The sequence below is a fragment of the Ascaphus truei genome, chromosome 11, assembly GCF_040206685.1.
Source record: "Ascaphus truei isolate aAscTru1 chromosome 11, aAscTru1.hap1, whole genome shotgun sequence".
Lineage (NCBI taxonomy): Eukaryota > Metazoa > Chordata > Amphibia > Anura > Ascaphidae > Ascaphus > Ascaphus truei.
This window is the reverse complement of record NC_134493.1, coordinates 61,587,339-61,602,980: the sequence shown is the minus strand read 5'-3', so window position 1 is coordinate 61,602,980 and position 15,642 is coordinate 61,587,339. Positions and strand designations below refer to the sequence as shown.

The 15,642-nt window shown below is 47.5% G+C and overlaps 1 protein-coding gene across 1 annotated transcript in view; it reads right to left on the bottom strand.

Annotated features, from left to right (window-relative positions):
• LOC142463636 (uncharacterized) overlaps nucleotides 1–15,642 on the bottom strand; it is a 134,635-nt gene that overhangs the window by 77,604 nt on the left and 41,389 nt on the right. The window lies entirely within an intron of this gene.

Below are 15,642 nucleotides of genomic sequence, written 5' to 3'. Positions count from 1 at the left end.
CAATATAGTGAGAGACAATGTAATGTATCGGGTGCAGTGGGATGGGAAAGCTGCCATACAGTGAGAGACAATGTAATATATCGGGTGCAGTGGGATGAGAAAGCTGCCATACCGTGAGAGACAATGTAATGTATCGGGTGCAGTGGGATGGGAAACTGCCATACAGTGAGAGACAATGTAATGTATCGAGTGCAGTGGGATGGGAAAGCTGCTATACAGTGAGAGACAATGTAATGTATCGGGTGCAGTGGGATGGGAAAGCTGCAATATAGTGAGACAATATAATGTATCGAGTGCAGAGGGATGGGAAAGCTGCAATATAGTGAGAGACAATGTAATGTATCGGGTGCAGTGGGATGGGAAAGCTGCCATATAGTGAGAGACAATGTAATATATCGGGTGCAGTGGGATGAGAAAGCTGCCATACCGTGAGAGACAATGTAATGTATCGAGTGCAGTGGGATGGGAAAGCTGCTATACAGTGAGAGACAATGTAATGTATCGGGTGCAGTGGGATGGGAAAGCTGCAATATAGTGAGACAATATAATGTATCGAGTGCAGAGGGATGGGAAAGCTGCAATATAGTGAGAGACAATGTAATGTATCGGGTGCAGTGGGATGGGAAAGCTGCCATACAGTGAGAGACAATGTAATATATCGGGTGCAGTGGGATGAGAAAGCTGCCATACCGTGAGAGACAATGTAATGTATCGGGTGCAGTGGGATGCGAAACTGCCATACAGTGAGAGACAATGTAATGTATCGAGTGCAGTGGGATGGGAAAGCTGCTATACAGTGAGAGACAATGTAATGTATCGGGTGCAGTGGGATGGGAAAGCTGCAATATAGTGAGACAATATAATGTATCGAGTGCAGAGGGATGGGAAAGCTGCAATATAGTGATAGACAATGTAATGTATCGGGTGCAGTGGGATGGGAAAGCTGCCATACAGTGAGAGACAATGTAATATATCGGGTGCAGTGGGATGAGAAAGCTGCCATACCGTGAGAGACAATGTAATGTATCGGGTGCAGTGGGATGGAAAAGCTGCAGTATAGTGAGAGACAATGTAATGTATCGGGTGCAGTGGGATGGGAAAGCTGCAATATAGTGAGACAATATAATGTATCGAGTGCAGAGGGATGGGAAAGCTGCAATATAGTGAGAGACAATGTAATGTATCGGGTGCAGTGGGATGGGAAAGCTGCCATACAGTGAGAGACAATGTAATATATCGGGTGCAGTGGGATGAGAAAGCTGCCATACCGTGAGAGACAATGTAATGTATCGGGTGCAGTGGGATGGGAAACTGCCAAACAGTGAGAGACAATGTAATGTATCGAGTGCAGTGGGATGGGAAAGCTGCTATACAGTGAGAGACAATGTAATGTATCGGGTGCAGTGGGATGGGAAAGCTGCAATATAGTGAGAGACAATGTAATGTATCGTGTGCAGTGGGATGGGAAACTGCCATACAGTGAGAGACAATGTAATATATCGGGTGCAGTGGGATGGGAAAGCTGCAATACAGTGAGAGACAATGTAATGTATCGGGTGCAGTGGGATGGGAAAGCTGTCATACAGTGAGAGACAATGTAATGTATCGAGTGCAGTGGGATGGGAAAGCTGCAATACAGTGAGAGACAATGTAATGTATCGGGTGCAGTGGGATGGGAAAGCTGCAATATAGTGAGAGACAATGTAATGTATCGGGTTCAGTGGGATGGGAAAGCTGCAATATAGTGAGAGACAATGTAATGTATCGGGTGCAGTGGGATGGGAAAGCTGCCATACAGTGAGAGACAATGTAATGTATCGGGTGCAGTGGGATGGGAAAGCTGCAATATAGTGAGAGACAATGTAATGTATCGTGTGCAGTGGGATGGGAAACTGCCATACAGTGAGAGACAATGTAATATATCGGGTGCAGTGGGATGGGAAAGCTGCAATACAGTGAGAGACAATGTAATGTATCGGGTGCAGTGGGATGGGAAAGCTGCAATACAGTGAGAGACAATGTAATGTATCGAGTGCAGTGGGATGGGAAAGCTGCAATACAGTGAGAGACAATGTAATGTATCGGGTGCAGTGGGATGGGAAAGCTGCAATATAGTGAGAGACAATGTAATGTATCGGGTGCAGTGGGATGGGAAAGCTGCCATACAGTGAGAGACAATGTAATGTATCGGGTGCAGTGGGATGGGAAAGCTGCAATATAGTGAGAGACAATGTAATGTATCGGGTGCAGTGGGATGGGAAAGCTGTCATACAGTGAGAGACAATGTAATGTATCGAGTGCAGTGGGATGGGAAAGCTGCAATACAGTGAGAGACAATGTAATGTATCGGGTGCAGTGGGATGGGAAAGCTGCAATATATTGAGAGACAATGTAATGTATCGGGTTCAGTCGGATGGGAAACTGCCATACAGTGAGAGACAATGTAATATATCGGGTGCAGTGGGATGGGAAAGCTGCAATACAGTGAGAGACAATGTAATGTATCGGGTGCAGTGGGATGGGAAAGCTGCAATACAGTGAGAGACAATGTAATGTATCGGGTGCAGTGGGATGGGAAAGCTGCAATACAGTGAGAGACAATGTAATGTATCGAGTGCAGTGGGATGGGAAAGCTGCAATACAGTGAGAGACAATGTAAAGTATCGGGTGCAGTGGGATGGGAAAGCTGCAATATAGTGAGAGACAATGTAATGTATCGGGTGCAGTGGGATGGGAAAGCTGCCATACAGTGAGAGACAATGTAATGTATCGGGTGCAGTGGGATGGGAAAGCTGCAATATAGTGAGAGACAATGTAATGTATCGTGTGCAGTGGGATGGGAAACTGCCATACAGTGAGAGACAATGTAATGTATCGAGTGCAGTGGGATGGGAAAGCTGCAATACAGTGAGAGACAATGTAATGTATCGGGTGCAGTGGGATAGGAAAGCTGTCATACAGTGAGAGACAATGTAATGTATCGAGTGCAGTGGGATGGGAAAGCTGCAATACAGTGAGAGACAATGTAATGTATCGGGTGCAGTGGGATGGGAAAGCTGCAATATAGTGAGAGACAATGTAATGTATCGGGTTCAGTGGGATGGGAAACTGCCATACAGTGAGAGACAATGTAATATATCGGGTGCAGTGGGATGGGAAAGCTGCAATACAGTGAGAGACAATGTAATGTATCGGGTGCAGTGGGATGGGAAAGCTGCAATACAGTGAGAGACAATGTAATGTATCGAGTGAAGTGGGATGGGAAAGCTGCAATACAGTGAGAGACAATGTAATGTATCGGGTGCAGTGGGATGGGAAAGCTGCAATATAGTGAGAGACAATGTAATGTATCGGGTGCAGTGGGATGGGAAAGCTGCCATACAGTGAGAGACAATGTAATGTATCGGGTGCAGTGGGATGGGAAAGCTGCAATATAGTGAGAGACAATGTAATGTATCGTGTGCAGTGGGATGGGAAACTGCCATACAGTGAGAGACAATGTAATATATCGGGTGCAGTGGGATGGGAAAGCTGCAATACAGTGAGAGACAATGTAATGTATCGGGTGCAGTGGGATGGGAAAGCTGCAATACAGTGAGAGACAATGTAATGTATCGAGTGCAGTGGGATGGGAAAGCTGCAATACAGTGAGAGACAATGTAATGTATCGGGTGCAGTGGGATGGGAAAGCTGCAATATAGTGAGAGACAATGTAATGTATCGGGTGCAGTGGGATGGGAAAGCTGCCATACAGTGAGAGACAATGTAATGTATCGGGTGCAGTGGGATGGGAAAGCTGCAATATAGTGAGAGACAATGTAATGTATCGGGTGCAGTGGGATGGGAAAGCTGTCATACAGTGAGAGACAATGTAATGTATCGAGTGCAGTGGGATGGGAAAGCTGCTATACAGTGAGAGACAATGTAATGTATCGGGTGCAGTGGGATGGGAAAGCTGCAATATAGTGAGACAATATAATGTATCGAGTGCAGAGGGATGGGAAAGCTGCAATATAGTGAGAGACAATGTAATGTATCGGGTGCAGTGGGATGGGAAAGCTGCCATACAGTGAGAGACAATGTAATATATCGGGTGCAGTGGGATGAGAAAGCTGCCATACCGTGAGAGACAATGTAATGTATCGGGTGCAGTGGGATGGGAAACTGCCATACAGTGAGAGACAATGTAATGTATCGAGTGCAGTGGGATGGGAAAGCTGCTATACAGTGAGAGACAATGTAATGTATCGGGTGCAGTGGGATGGGAAAGCTGCAATATAGTGAGACAATATAATGTATCGAGTGCAGAGGGATGGGAAAGCTGCAATATAGTGAGAGACAATGTAATGTATCGGGTGCAGTGGGATGGGAAAGCTGCCATATAGTGAGAGACAATGTAATATATCGGGTGCAGTGGGATGAGAAAGCTGCCATACCGTGAGAGACAATGTAATGTATCGAGTGCAGTGGGATGGGAAAGCTGCTATACAGTGAGAGACAATGTAATGTATCGGGTGCAGTGGGATGGGAAAGCTGCAATATAGTGAGACAATATAATGTATCGAGTGCAGAGGGATGGGAAAGCTGCAATATAGTGAGAGACAATGTAATGTATCGGGTGCAGTGGGATGGGAAAGCTGCCATACAGTGAGAGACAATGTAATATATCGGGTGCAGTGGGATGAGAAAGCTGCCATACCGTGAGAGACAATGTAATGTATCGGGTGCAGTGGGATGCGAAACTGCCATACAGTGAGAGACAATGTAATGTATCGAGTGCAGTGGGATGGGAAAGCTGCTATACAGTGAGAGACAATGTAATGTATCGGGTGCAGTGGGATGGGAAAGCTGCAATATAGTGAGACAATATAATGTATCGAGTGCAGAGGGATGGGAAAGCTGCAATATAGTGATAGACAATGTAATGTATCGGGTGCAGTGGGATGGGAAAGCTGCCATACAGTGAGAGACAATGTAATATATCGGGTGCAGTGGGATGAGAAAGCTGCCATACCGTGAGAGACAATGTAATGTATCGGGTGCAGTGGGATGGAAAAGCTGCAGTATAGTGAGAGACAATGTAATGTATCGGGTGCAGTGGGATGGGAAAGCTGCAATATAGTGAGACAATATAATGTATCGAGTGCAGAGGGATGGGAAAGCTGCAATATAGTGAGAGACAATGTAATGTATCGGGTGCAGTGGGATGGGAAAGCTGCCATACAGTGAGAGACAATGTAATATATCGGGTGCAGTGGGATGAGAAAGCTGCCATACCGTGAGAGACAATGTAATGTATCGGGTGCAGTGGGATGGGAAACTGCCAAACAGTGAGAGACAATGTAATGTATCGAGTGCAGTGGGATGGGAAAGCTGCTATACAGTGAGAGACAATGTAATGTATCGGGTGCAGTGGGATGGGAAAGCTGCAATATAGTGAGAGACAATGTAATGTATCGTGTGCAGTGGGATGGGAAACTGCCATACAGTGAGAGACAATGTAATATATCGGGTGCAGTGGGATGGGAAAGCTGCAATACAGTGAGAGACAATGTAATGTATCGGGTGCAGTGGGATGGGAAAGCTGTCATACAGTGAGAGACAATGTAATGTATCGAGTGCAGTGGGATGGGAAAGCTGCAATACAGTGAGAGACAATGTAATGTATCGGGTGCAGTGGGATGGGAAAGCTGCAATATAGTGAGAGACAATGTAATGTATCGGGTTCAGTGGGATGGGAAAGCTGCAATATAGTGAGAGACAATGTAATGTATCGGGTGCAGTGGGATGGGAAAGCTGCCATACAGTGAGAGACAATGTAATGTATCGGGTGCAGTGGGATGGGAAAGCTGCAATATAGTGAGAGACAATGTAATGTATCGTGTGCAGTGGGATGGGAAACTGCCATACAGTGAGAGACAATGTAATATATCGGGTGCAGTGGGATGGGAAAGCTGCAATACAGTGAGAGACAATGTAATGTATCGGGTGCAGTGGGATGGGAAAGCTGCAATACAGTGAGAGACAATGTAATGTATCGAGTGCAGTGGGATGGGAAAGCTGCAATACAGTGAGAGACAATGTAATGTATCGGGTGCAGTGGGATGGGAAAGCTGCAATATAGTGAGAGACAATGTAATGTATCGGGTGCAGTGGGATGGGAAAGCTGCCATACAGTGAGAGACAATGTAATGTATCGGGTGCAGTGGGATGGGAAAGCTGCAATATAGTGAGAGACAATGTAATGTATCGGGTGCAGTGGGATGGGAAAGCTGTCATACAGTGAGAGACAATGTAATGTATCGAGTGCAGTGGGATGGGAAAGCTGCAATACAGTGAGAGACAATGTAATGTATCGGGTGCAGTGGGATGGGAAAGCTGCAATATATTGAGAGACAATGTAATGTATCGGGTTCAGTCGGATGGGAAACTGCCATACAGTGAGAGACAATGTAATATATCGGGTGCAGTGGGATGGGAAAGCTGCAATACAGTGAGAGACAATGTAATGTATCGGGTGCAGTGGGATGGGAAAGCTGCAATACAGTGAGAGACAATGTAATGTATCGGGTGCAGTGGGATGGGAAAGCTGCAATACAGTGAGAGACAATGTAATGTATCGAGTGCAGTGGGATGGGAAAGCTGCAATACAGTGAGAGACAATGTAAAGTATCGGGTGCAGTGGGATGGGAAAGCTGCAATATAGTGAGAGACAATGTAATGTATCGGGTGCAGTGGGATGGGAAAGCTGCCATACAGTGAGAGACAATGTAATGTATCGGGTGCAGTGGGATGGGAAAGCTGCAATATAGTGAGAGACAATGTAATGTATCGTGTGCAGTGGGATGGGAAACTGCCATACAGTGAGAGACAATGTAATGTATCGAGTGCAGTGGGATGGGAAAGCTGCTATACAGTGAGAGACAATGTAATGTATCGGGTGCAGTGGGATGGGAAAGCTGCAATATAGTGAGACAATATAATGTATCGAGTGCAGAGGGATGGGAAAGCTGCAATATAGTGAGAGACAATGTAATGTATCGGGTGCAGTGGGATGGGAAAGCTGCCATACAGTGAGAGACAATGTAATATATCGGGTGCAGTGGGATGAGAAAGCTGCCATACCGTGAGAGACAATGTAATGTATCGGGTGCAGTGGGATGGGAAACTGCCATACAGTGAGAGACAATGTAATGTATCGAGTGCAGTGGGATGGGAAAGCTGCTATACAGTGAGAGACAATGTAATGTATCGGGTGCAGTGGGATGGGAAAGCTGCAATATAGTGAGACAATATAATGTATCGAGTGCAGAGGGATGGGAAAGCTGCAATATAGTGAGAGACAATGTAATGTATCGGGTTCAGTGGGATGGGAAACTGCCATACAGTGAGAGACAATGTAATATATCGGGTGCAGTGGGATGGGAAAGCTGCAATACAGTGAGAGACAATGTAATGTATCGGGTGCAGTGGGATGGGAAAGCTGCCATACAGTGAGAGACAATGTAATGTATCGAGTGCAGTGGGATGGGAAAGCTGCAATACAGTGAGAGACAATGTAATGTATCGGGTGCAGTGGGATGGGAAAGCTGCAATACAGTGAGAGACAATGTAATGTATCGAGTGCAGTGGGATGGGAAAGCTGCAATACAGTGAGAGACAATGTAATGTATCGGGTGCAGTGGGATGGGAAAGCTGCAATATAGTGAGAGACAATGTAATGTATCGGGTGCAGTGGGATGGGAAAGCTGCCATACAGTGAGAGACAATGTAATGTATCGGGTGCAGTGGGATGGGAAAGCTGCAATATAGTGAGAGACAATGTAATGTATCGGGTGCAGTGGGATGGGAAAGCTACAATATAGTGAGACAATGTAATGTATCGGGTGCAGTGGGATGGGAAAGCTGCAATATAGTGAGAGACAATGTAATGTATCGGGTGCAGTGGGATGGGAAAGCTGCAATATAGTGAGAGACAATGTAATGTATCGGGTGCAGTGGGATGGGAAAGCTGCCATACAGTGAGAGACAATGTAATGTATCGGGTGCAGTGGGATGGGAAAGCTGCAATATAGTGAGAGACAATGTAATGTATTGTGTGCAGTGGGATGGGAAACTGCCATACAGTGAGAGACAATGTAATGTATCGAGTGCAGTGGGATGGGAAAGCTGCTATACAGTGAGAGACAATGTAATGTATCATGTGCAGTGGGATGGGAAAGCTGCAATATAGTGAGACAATATAATGTATCGAGTGCAGAGGGATGGGAAAGCTGCAATATAGTGAGAGACAATGTAATGTATCGGGTGCAGTGGGATGGGAAAGCTGCCATACAGTGAGAGACAATGTAATATATCGGGTGCAGTGGGATGAGAAAGCTGCCATACCGTGAGAGACAATGTAATGTATCGGGTGCAGTGGGATGGAAAAGCTGCAGTATAGTGAGAGACAATGTAATGTATCGGGTGCAGTGGGATGGGAAAGCTGCCATACAGTGAGAGACAATGTAATGTATCGAGTGCAGTGGGATGGGAAAGCTGCCATACAGTGAGAGACAATGTAATGTATCGGGTGCAGTGGGATGGGAAAGCTGCCATACAGTGAGAGACAATGTAATGTATCGGGTGCAGTGGGATGGGAAAGCTGCAATATAGTGAGAGACAATGTAATGTATCGGGTGCAGTGGGATGGGAAAGCTACAATATAGTGAGACAATGTAATGTATCGAGTGCAGAGGGATGGGAAAGCTGCAATATAGTGAGAGACAATGTAATGTATCGGGTGCAGTGGGATGGGAAAGCTGCCATACAGTGAGAGACAATGTAATATATCGGGTGCAGTGGGATGAGAAAGCTGCAATATAGTGAGAGACAATGTAATGTATCGTGTGCAGTGGGATGGGAAACTGCCATACAGTGAGAGACAATGTAATATATCGGGTGCAGTGGGATGGGAAAGCTGCAATACAGTGAGAGACAATGTAATGTATCGGGTGCAGTGGGATGGGAAAGCTGCAATATAGTGAGAGACAATGTAATGTATCGGGTGCAGTGGGATGGGAAAGCTGCCATACAGTGAGAGACAATGTAATGTATCGGGTGCAGTGGGATGGGAAAGCTGCAATATAGTGAGAGACAATGTAATGTATCATGTGCAGTGGGATGGGAAACTGCCATACAGTGAGAGACAATGTAATATATCGGGTGCAGTGGGATGGGAAAGCTGCAATACAGTGAGAGACAATGTAATGTATCGGGTGCAGTGGGATGGGAAAGCTGTCATACAGTGAGAGACAATGTAATGTATCGAGTGCAGTGGGATGGGAAAGCTGCAATATAGTGATAGACAATGTAATGTATCGGGTTCAGTGGGATGGGAAACTGCCATACAGTGAGAGACAATGTAATATATCGGGTGCAGTGGGATGGGAAAGCTGCAATACAGTGAGAGACAATGTAATGTATCGGGTGCAGTGGGATGGGAAAGCTGCAATATAGTGAGAGACAATGTAATGTATCGGGTGCAGTGGGATGGGAAAGCTGCCATATAGTGAGAGACAATGTAATGTATCGGGTGCAGTGGGATGGGAAAGCTACAATATAGTGAGACAATGTAATGTATCGAGTGCAGAGGGATGGGAAAGCTGCAATATAGTGAGAGACAATGTAATGTATCGGGTGCAGTGGGATGGGAAAGCTGCCATACAGTGAGAGACAATGTAATATATCGGGTGCAGTGGGATGGGAAAGCTGCAATATAGTGAGACAATGTAATGTATCTAGTTCAGTGGGATGGGAAAGCTGCAGTACAGTGAGAGACAATGTAATGTATCGGGTGCAGTGGGATGGGAAAGCTGCAGTACAGTGAGAGACAATGTAATGTATCGAGTGCAGTGGGATGGGAAAGCTGCAATATAGTGAGAGACAATGTAATGTATCGGGTGCAGTGGGATGGGAAAGCTGCAATATAGTGAGAGACAATGTAATGTATCGGGTGCAGTGGGATGAGAAAGCTGCCATACAGTGAGAGACAATGTAATGTATCGGGTGCAGTGGGATGGGAAAGCTGCAATACAGTGAGAGACAATGTAATGTATCGAGTGCAGTGGGATGGGAAAGCTGCACTACAGTGAGAGACAATGTAATGTATCGGGTGCAGTGGGATGGGAAAGCTGCAATACAGTGAGAGACAATGTAATATATCGGGTGCAGTGAGATGGGAAAGCTGCAATACAGTGAGTGACAATGTAATGTATCGGGTGCAGTGGGATGGGAAAGCTGCAATATAGTGAGAGACAATGTAATGTATCGAGTGCAGTGGGATGGGAAAGCTGCCATACAGTGAGAGACAATGTAATGTATCGAGTGCAGTGGGATGGGAAAGCTGCCATACAGTGAGAGACAATGTGATGTATCGGGTGCAGTGGGATGGGAAAGCTGCAATACAGTGAGAGACAATGTAATGTATCGAGTGCAGTGGGATGGGAAAGCTGCAATATAGTGAGAGACAATGTAATGTATCGGGTGCAGTGGGATGGGAAAGCTGCTATATAGTGAGAGACAATGTAATGTATCGGGTGCAGTGGGATGGGAAAGCTGCCATACAGTGAGAGACAATGTAATGTATCGGGTGCAGTGGGATGGGAAAGCTGCAATATAGTGAGAGACAATGTAATGTATCGGGTGCAGTGGGATGGGAAACTGCCATACAGTGAGAGACAATGTAATATATCGGGTGCAGTGGGATGGGAAAGCTGCAATACAGTGAGAGACAATGTAATGTATCGGGTGCAGTGGGATGGGAAAGCTGCCATACAGTGAGAGACAATGTAATGTATCGGGTGCAGTGGGATGGGAAAGCTGTCATACAGTGAGAGACAATGTAATGTATCGAGTGCAGTGGGATGGGAAAGCTGCAATATAGTGAGAGACAATGTAATGTATCGAGTGCAGTGGGATGGGAAAGCTGCAATATAGTGAGAGACAATGTAATGTATCGGGTGCAGTGGGATGGGAAAGCTGCAATACAGTGAGAGACAATGTAATGTATCGGGTGCAGTGGGATGGGAAACTGCCATATAGTGAGAGACAATGTAATGTATCGCGTGCAGTGGGATGGGAAAGCTGCAATATAGTGAGAGACAATGTAATGTATCGGGTGCAGTGGGATGGGAAAGCTGCAATACAGTGAGAGACAATGTAATGTATCGAGTGCAGTGGGATGAGAAAGCTGCCATACAGTGAGAGACAATGTAATGTATCGGGTGCAGTGGGATGGGAAAGCTGCCATACAGTGAGAGACAATGTAATGTATCGAGTGCAGTGGGATGGGAAAGCTGCAATATAGTGAGAGACAATGTAATGTATCGGGTGCAGTGGGATGGGAAAGCTGCAATATAGTGAGAGACAATGTAATGTATCGGGTGGAGTGGGATGGGAAAGCTGCAATACAGTGAGAGACAATGTAATGTATCGGGTGCAGTGGGATGGGACAGCTGCCATACAGTGAGAGACAATGTAATGTATCGGGTGCAGTGGGATGGGAAACTGCCATATAGTGAGAGACAATGTAATGTATCGAGTGCAGTGGGAATGGGAAAGCTGCAATATAGTGAGAGACAATGTAATGTATCGGGTGCAGTGGGATGGGAAAGCTGCAATATAGTGAGAGACAATGTAATGTATCGGGTGCAGTGGGATGGGAAAGCTGCCATACAGTGAGAGACAATGTAATGTATCGGGTGCAGTGGGATGGGAAAGCTGCAATACAGTGAGAGACAATGTAATGTATCAGGTGCAGTGAGATGGGAAAGCTGCAATATAGTGAGAGACAATGTAATGTATCGGGTGCAGTGGGATGGGAAAGCTGCAATATAGTGAGAGACAATGTAATGTATCGGGTGCAGTGGGATGGGAAAGCTGCAATACAGTGAGAGACAATGTAATGTATCGGGTGCAGTGGGATGGGAAAGCTGCGATACAGTGAGAGACAATGTAATGTATCGGGTGCAGTGGGATGGGAAAGCTGCCATACAGTGAGAGACAATGTAATGTATCGGGTGCAGTGGGATGGGAAAGCTGCCATACAGTGAGAGACAACGTAATGTATCGGGTGCAGTGGGATGGGAAAGCTGCAATATAGTGAGACAATGTAATGTATCTAGTGCAGTGGGATGGGAAAGCTGCAATATAGTGAGAGACAATGTAATGTATCGGGTGCAGTGGGATGGGAAAGCTGCAATATAGTGAGAGACAATGTAATGTATCGGGTGCAGTGGGATGGGAAAGCTGCCATACAGTGAGAGACAATGTAATGTATCGGGTGCAGTGGGATGGGAAAGCTGCCATACAGTGAGAGACAATGTAATGTATCGGGTGCAGTGGGATGGGAAAGCGCGGGGCTGTCAGTAGCTGCGATACAAAAGATAGGGCAATGGAAGTCTAACAGATACCGGTCCTATACCAGGCCCGCATTATCTGAGATTTAGCGTGCTTCGATAAACCCCCTCATCCCCTTAGGCCTGCACAGACGCTTATACACTGGGCAGAGAAGTGGACTTTCAAAAGCTCGTTGGCCACGAGTACTGATTGTTGGGTAGGACAGAGTGGGCAGGATAGTTTGGAGGGGTGCGAGGGCACCTGGCGCCATCGACTAAGCGAGGGTAAAAATATTGAACAAGATGGCGGGAAAGTTCGTGACGCAGTGTGGGGGATAGCAGATCACCCATCCCGAGTCCGACTACAAGTCAATCGGCCTGTTCCGGCCGACGGCACACACTTATCTGAGTTAGGGGCGGACTTGTTCAACAATGATTTGCAGGAGGGGTTGGAGAAGGTCCTAGCGGTGTTGGCGGCACGGTCTAATTTAAGGAGGTTTAAATAGAGCCGTGAGTGGCGGCAGTTCGGGGGTAAGTGCTTGTCCTTGCCAGATGGGCTCGGGGCGGGCGTCGCCCGGGGGTAGGAGCGAATGGGCGGGGTCAAGCGAACGTGACACCCGGGAACCCACTCGCGACAACGGCCGGCTCTTTAGGGGTCGGCCGGGTACGGGGGCAGCAGGCCAAGGCCTGGCTGACCCTCTGACCCCACTCTGGCTTGGACTAGCGCTTACTCCAGTATTATGATTGTTAATAAACAAAGCCGCGGCCTTTTATACCTCCAATCTGAGTCTGTCATTACTTGTCTGTTTATATGTTGGTACCTGTTCCAAGTGGGAGGGGGAGGGGGTCTCTCGCAGCCTCCCTGGTCAAGCAATCCCTCCAGCCAATTAGGCGAGGGAAGCCCATGACCAGGGGGAAAGCCCCCTCCCCCCTCACCTCGCTAGGATCTCTGGGTCACCGTCGTGACCCCTGAGGGGGGGAGGGGCAGGCCAAGGGAGGCTTCAAAAGAGGCAGCCGGGAGCTGAATCTGCCATTCCGCCCCGGTCTGCAGTGAAATCCCCACCCACCCACCCCATTAGCAAGACAGTCGGGGGCAGATGCTTGCCCCCGGCCACTCTGTGGAGTAGTTACAATTCCCTTGGTTGATAAGCTGTCTGTACTACCTGTAAGCTGTAACATGTACCATCATATTTTACAGGGCAGAGTCCGAAGACCTCCCGAGAAACAAAGGACTGAAGTTCCTTCAGGAGGCTCCAGTTGGTCGTTTTGCCACTGTCGCGGCGGCAGTTCGGGGTAAGTGCTTGTCCTTGCCAGATGGGCTCGGGGCGGGCGTCGCCCGGGGGTAGGAGCGAATGGGCGGGGTCAAGCTAACGTGACACCCGGGAACCCACTCGCGACAACGGCCGGCTCTTTAGGGGTCGGCCGGGTACGGGGGCAGCAGGCCAAGGCCTGGCTGACCCCCGGACCCCACTCTGGCTTGGACTAGCGCTTACTCCAGTATTATGATTGTTAATAAACAAAGCCGCGGCCTTTTATACCTCCAATCTGAGTCTGTAATTACTCGTCTGTTATACGTGGGTACCGGTTCCAAGTGGGAGGGGGAGGGGGTCCCTTGCAGCCTCCCTGGTCATGCGATGTCACTGGGACGAGTGTGTCATTACTGAACACCCTCACTGAGAGGTGATAATGCTCAATACACCGCACACGTGCCGGCCTTAATTATGCACAAATTGGCCCTTCAACATCATAAATGATACAAAGTAGCCCGTGGATAACATTGCCAGGGACGGAAGGTCACTGTGTGGTACTTATTCGGGATATACTCGCACACGAACCCTGGCTCTCTACAAATGAGCAGTCCTCAGCTCCAATTCCTCCCGCCTGGCCAAGCCATGTGATTATGGTGACAGCTCCCGGCTCTCTGCGCTCTCTTGCTGGGCGCCCACGTGGCTGGGAGATGTGACTGTCCGTAATTATGGCAGTGGAGGAATATTATGGGGGTGGGGGGTGGTCCATGTGTCTGGAAGTGTGGAGGTTGGGAACGGTCTCTGGTTCATACTACATGAGGTGAGTTTGTGGGGGGGGGGATACTGAATCTGATCGGGACTGGCTCGCCAATCTCGAAGAAGAACCAGTCTACGTTGGATCATTCTGAATGTGCGTTATAGTCTGCGGCACCACTCCATACATTGCATTGTCTTAATCTATACCTTCGTTTTGTTCGAAGAACCTTTATGGGATATCAATTAGCTACAAATTAAGAACGATGGGACGGGTAAGCCCCTCTCTCCGGACTTTACTACCTCCGCTCTGTAAAGTTGGCATTTTTCTGCCTTGCAGAACTTCTTTCATCCCAAGGGACTGAGAACGTCTCTTTACCGATGACGCCCCTGCCAGATTACAGACCGGGAGGGCGGAGGAAGGCAGCGTTACCTTCACTTATGGTAGGTATTGGATGCTAACGCTCTACACTTTATAACCGAAATGTCTCTGCATTCCCTATTCTTTCGTAGTGAGGATCTAGCGTTTATCCCAAGCATGTAGGAATTACCATACTGTATTAGTATCTACCACCTCTGCTGGCAGGCTATTCCGCGAATCCACCGCCCTTTTAGGGAAGAAGTACCCCTTCACATTTCCCCTCCATGTGTCAGAGTGTGACCCTTTGTTCTAACTCCTCTCTTTCTGGGAAATATACTTCCCTGTCCTGGGACCAGCCCTGTCTCTGCCAGTCATAGAATCGGAATTTAAATGGTGTCGTTACGAGCAGGGGTTTTATTGTTATGTAGAAATGGCATTGTTATGTGAGACACATTTAAATTTAACACAAAGGCAGGCCCGCGCCCTGCGGAAGGTAGCAGCGCTGAGCAGGAGGGAGGCAGGGTGCACTAATCATGTCCTATTCTAAGATGCTAATTGCAGGATATAGATCATTTGCACAAAAGACAAAGTGACTATTTGCTGAATGTAGGAATTAACATGTTAACGGCTGGGTCAGATATGTAGGAAATATACAGCAGACAAGAGAGAGGGAGAGAGGGGGATAGGGGAGGGAGGGCAAGAAAGAGAGAGGGGTAGAGCGAGGGAGAGATGGAGAGAGAGAGATGGAGAGAGGGGGATAGGGGAGGGAGGGTAAGAAAGAGAGAGGGAGAGCGAGAGAGAGATGGAGAGAGAGAGAGATATGGAGAGAGGGGGAAAAGAGGGAGAGAAAGAGGGAGATGTGGAGAGAGGGAGATAGACGGGGGAAAAGAGAGGGGGGATTCAG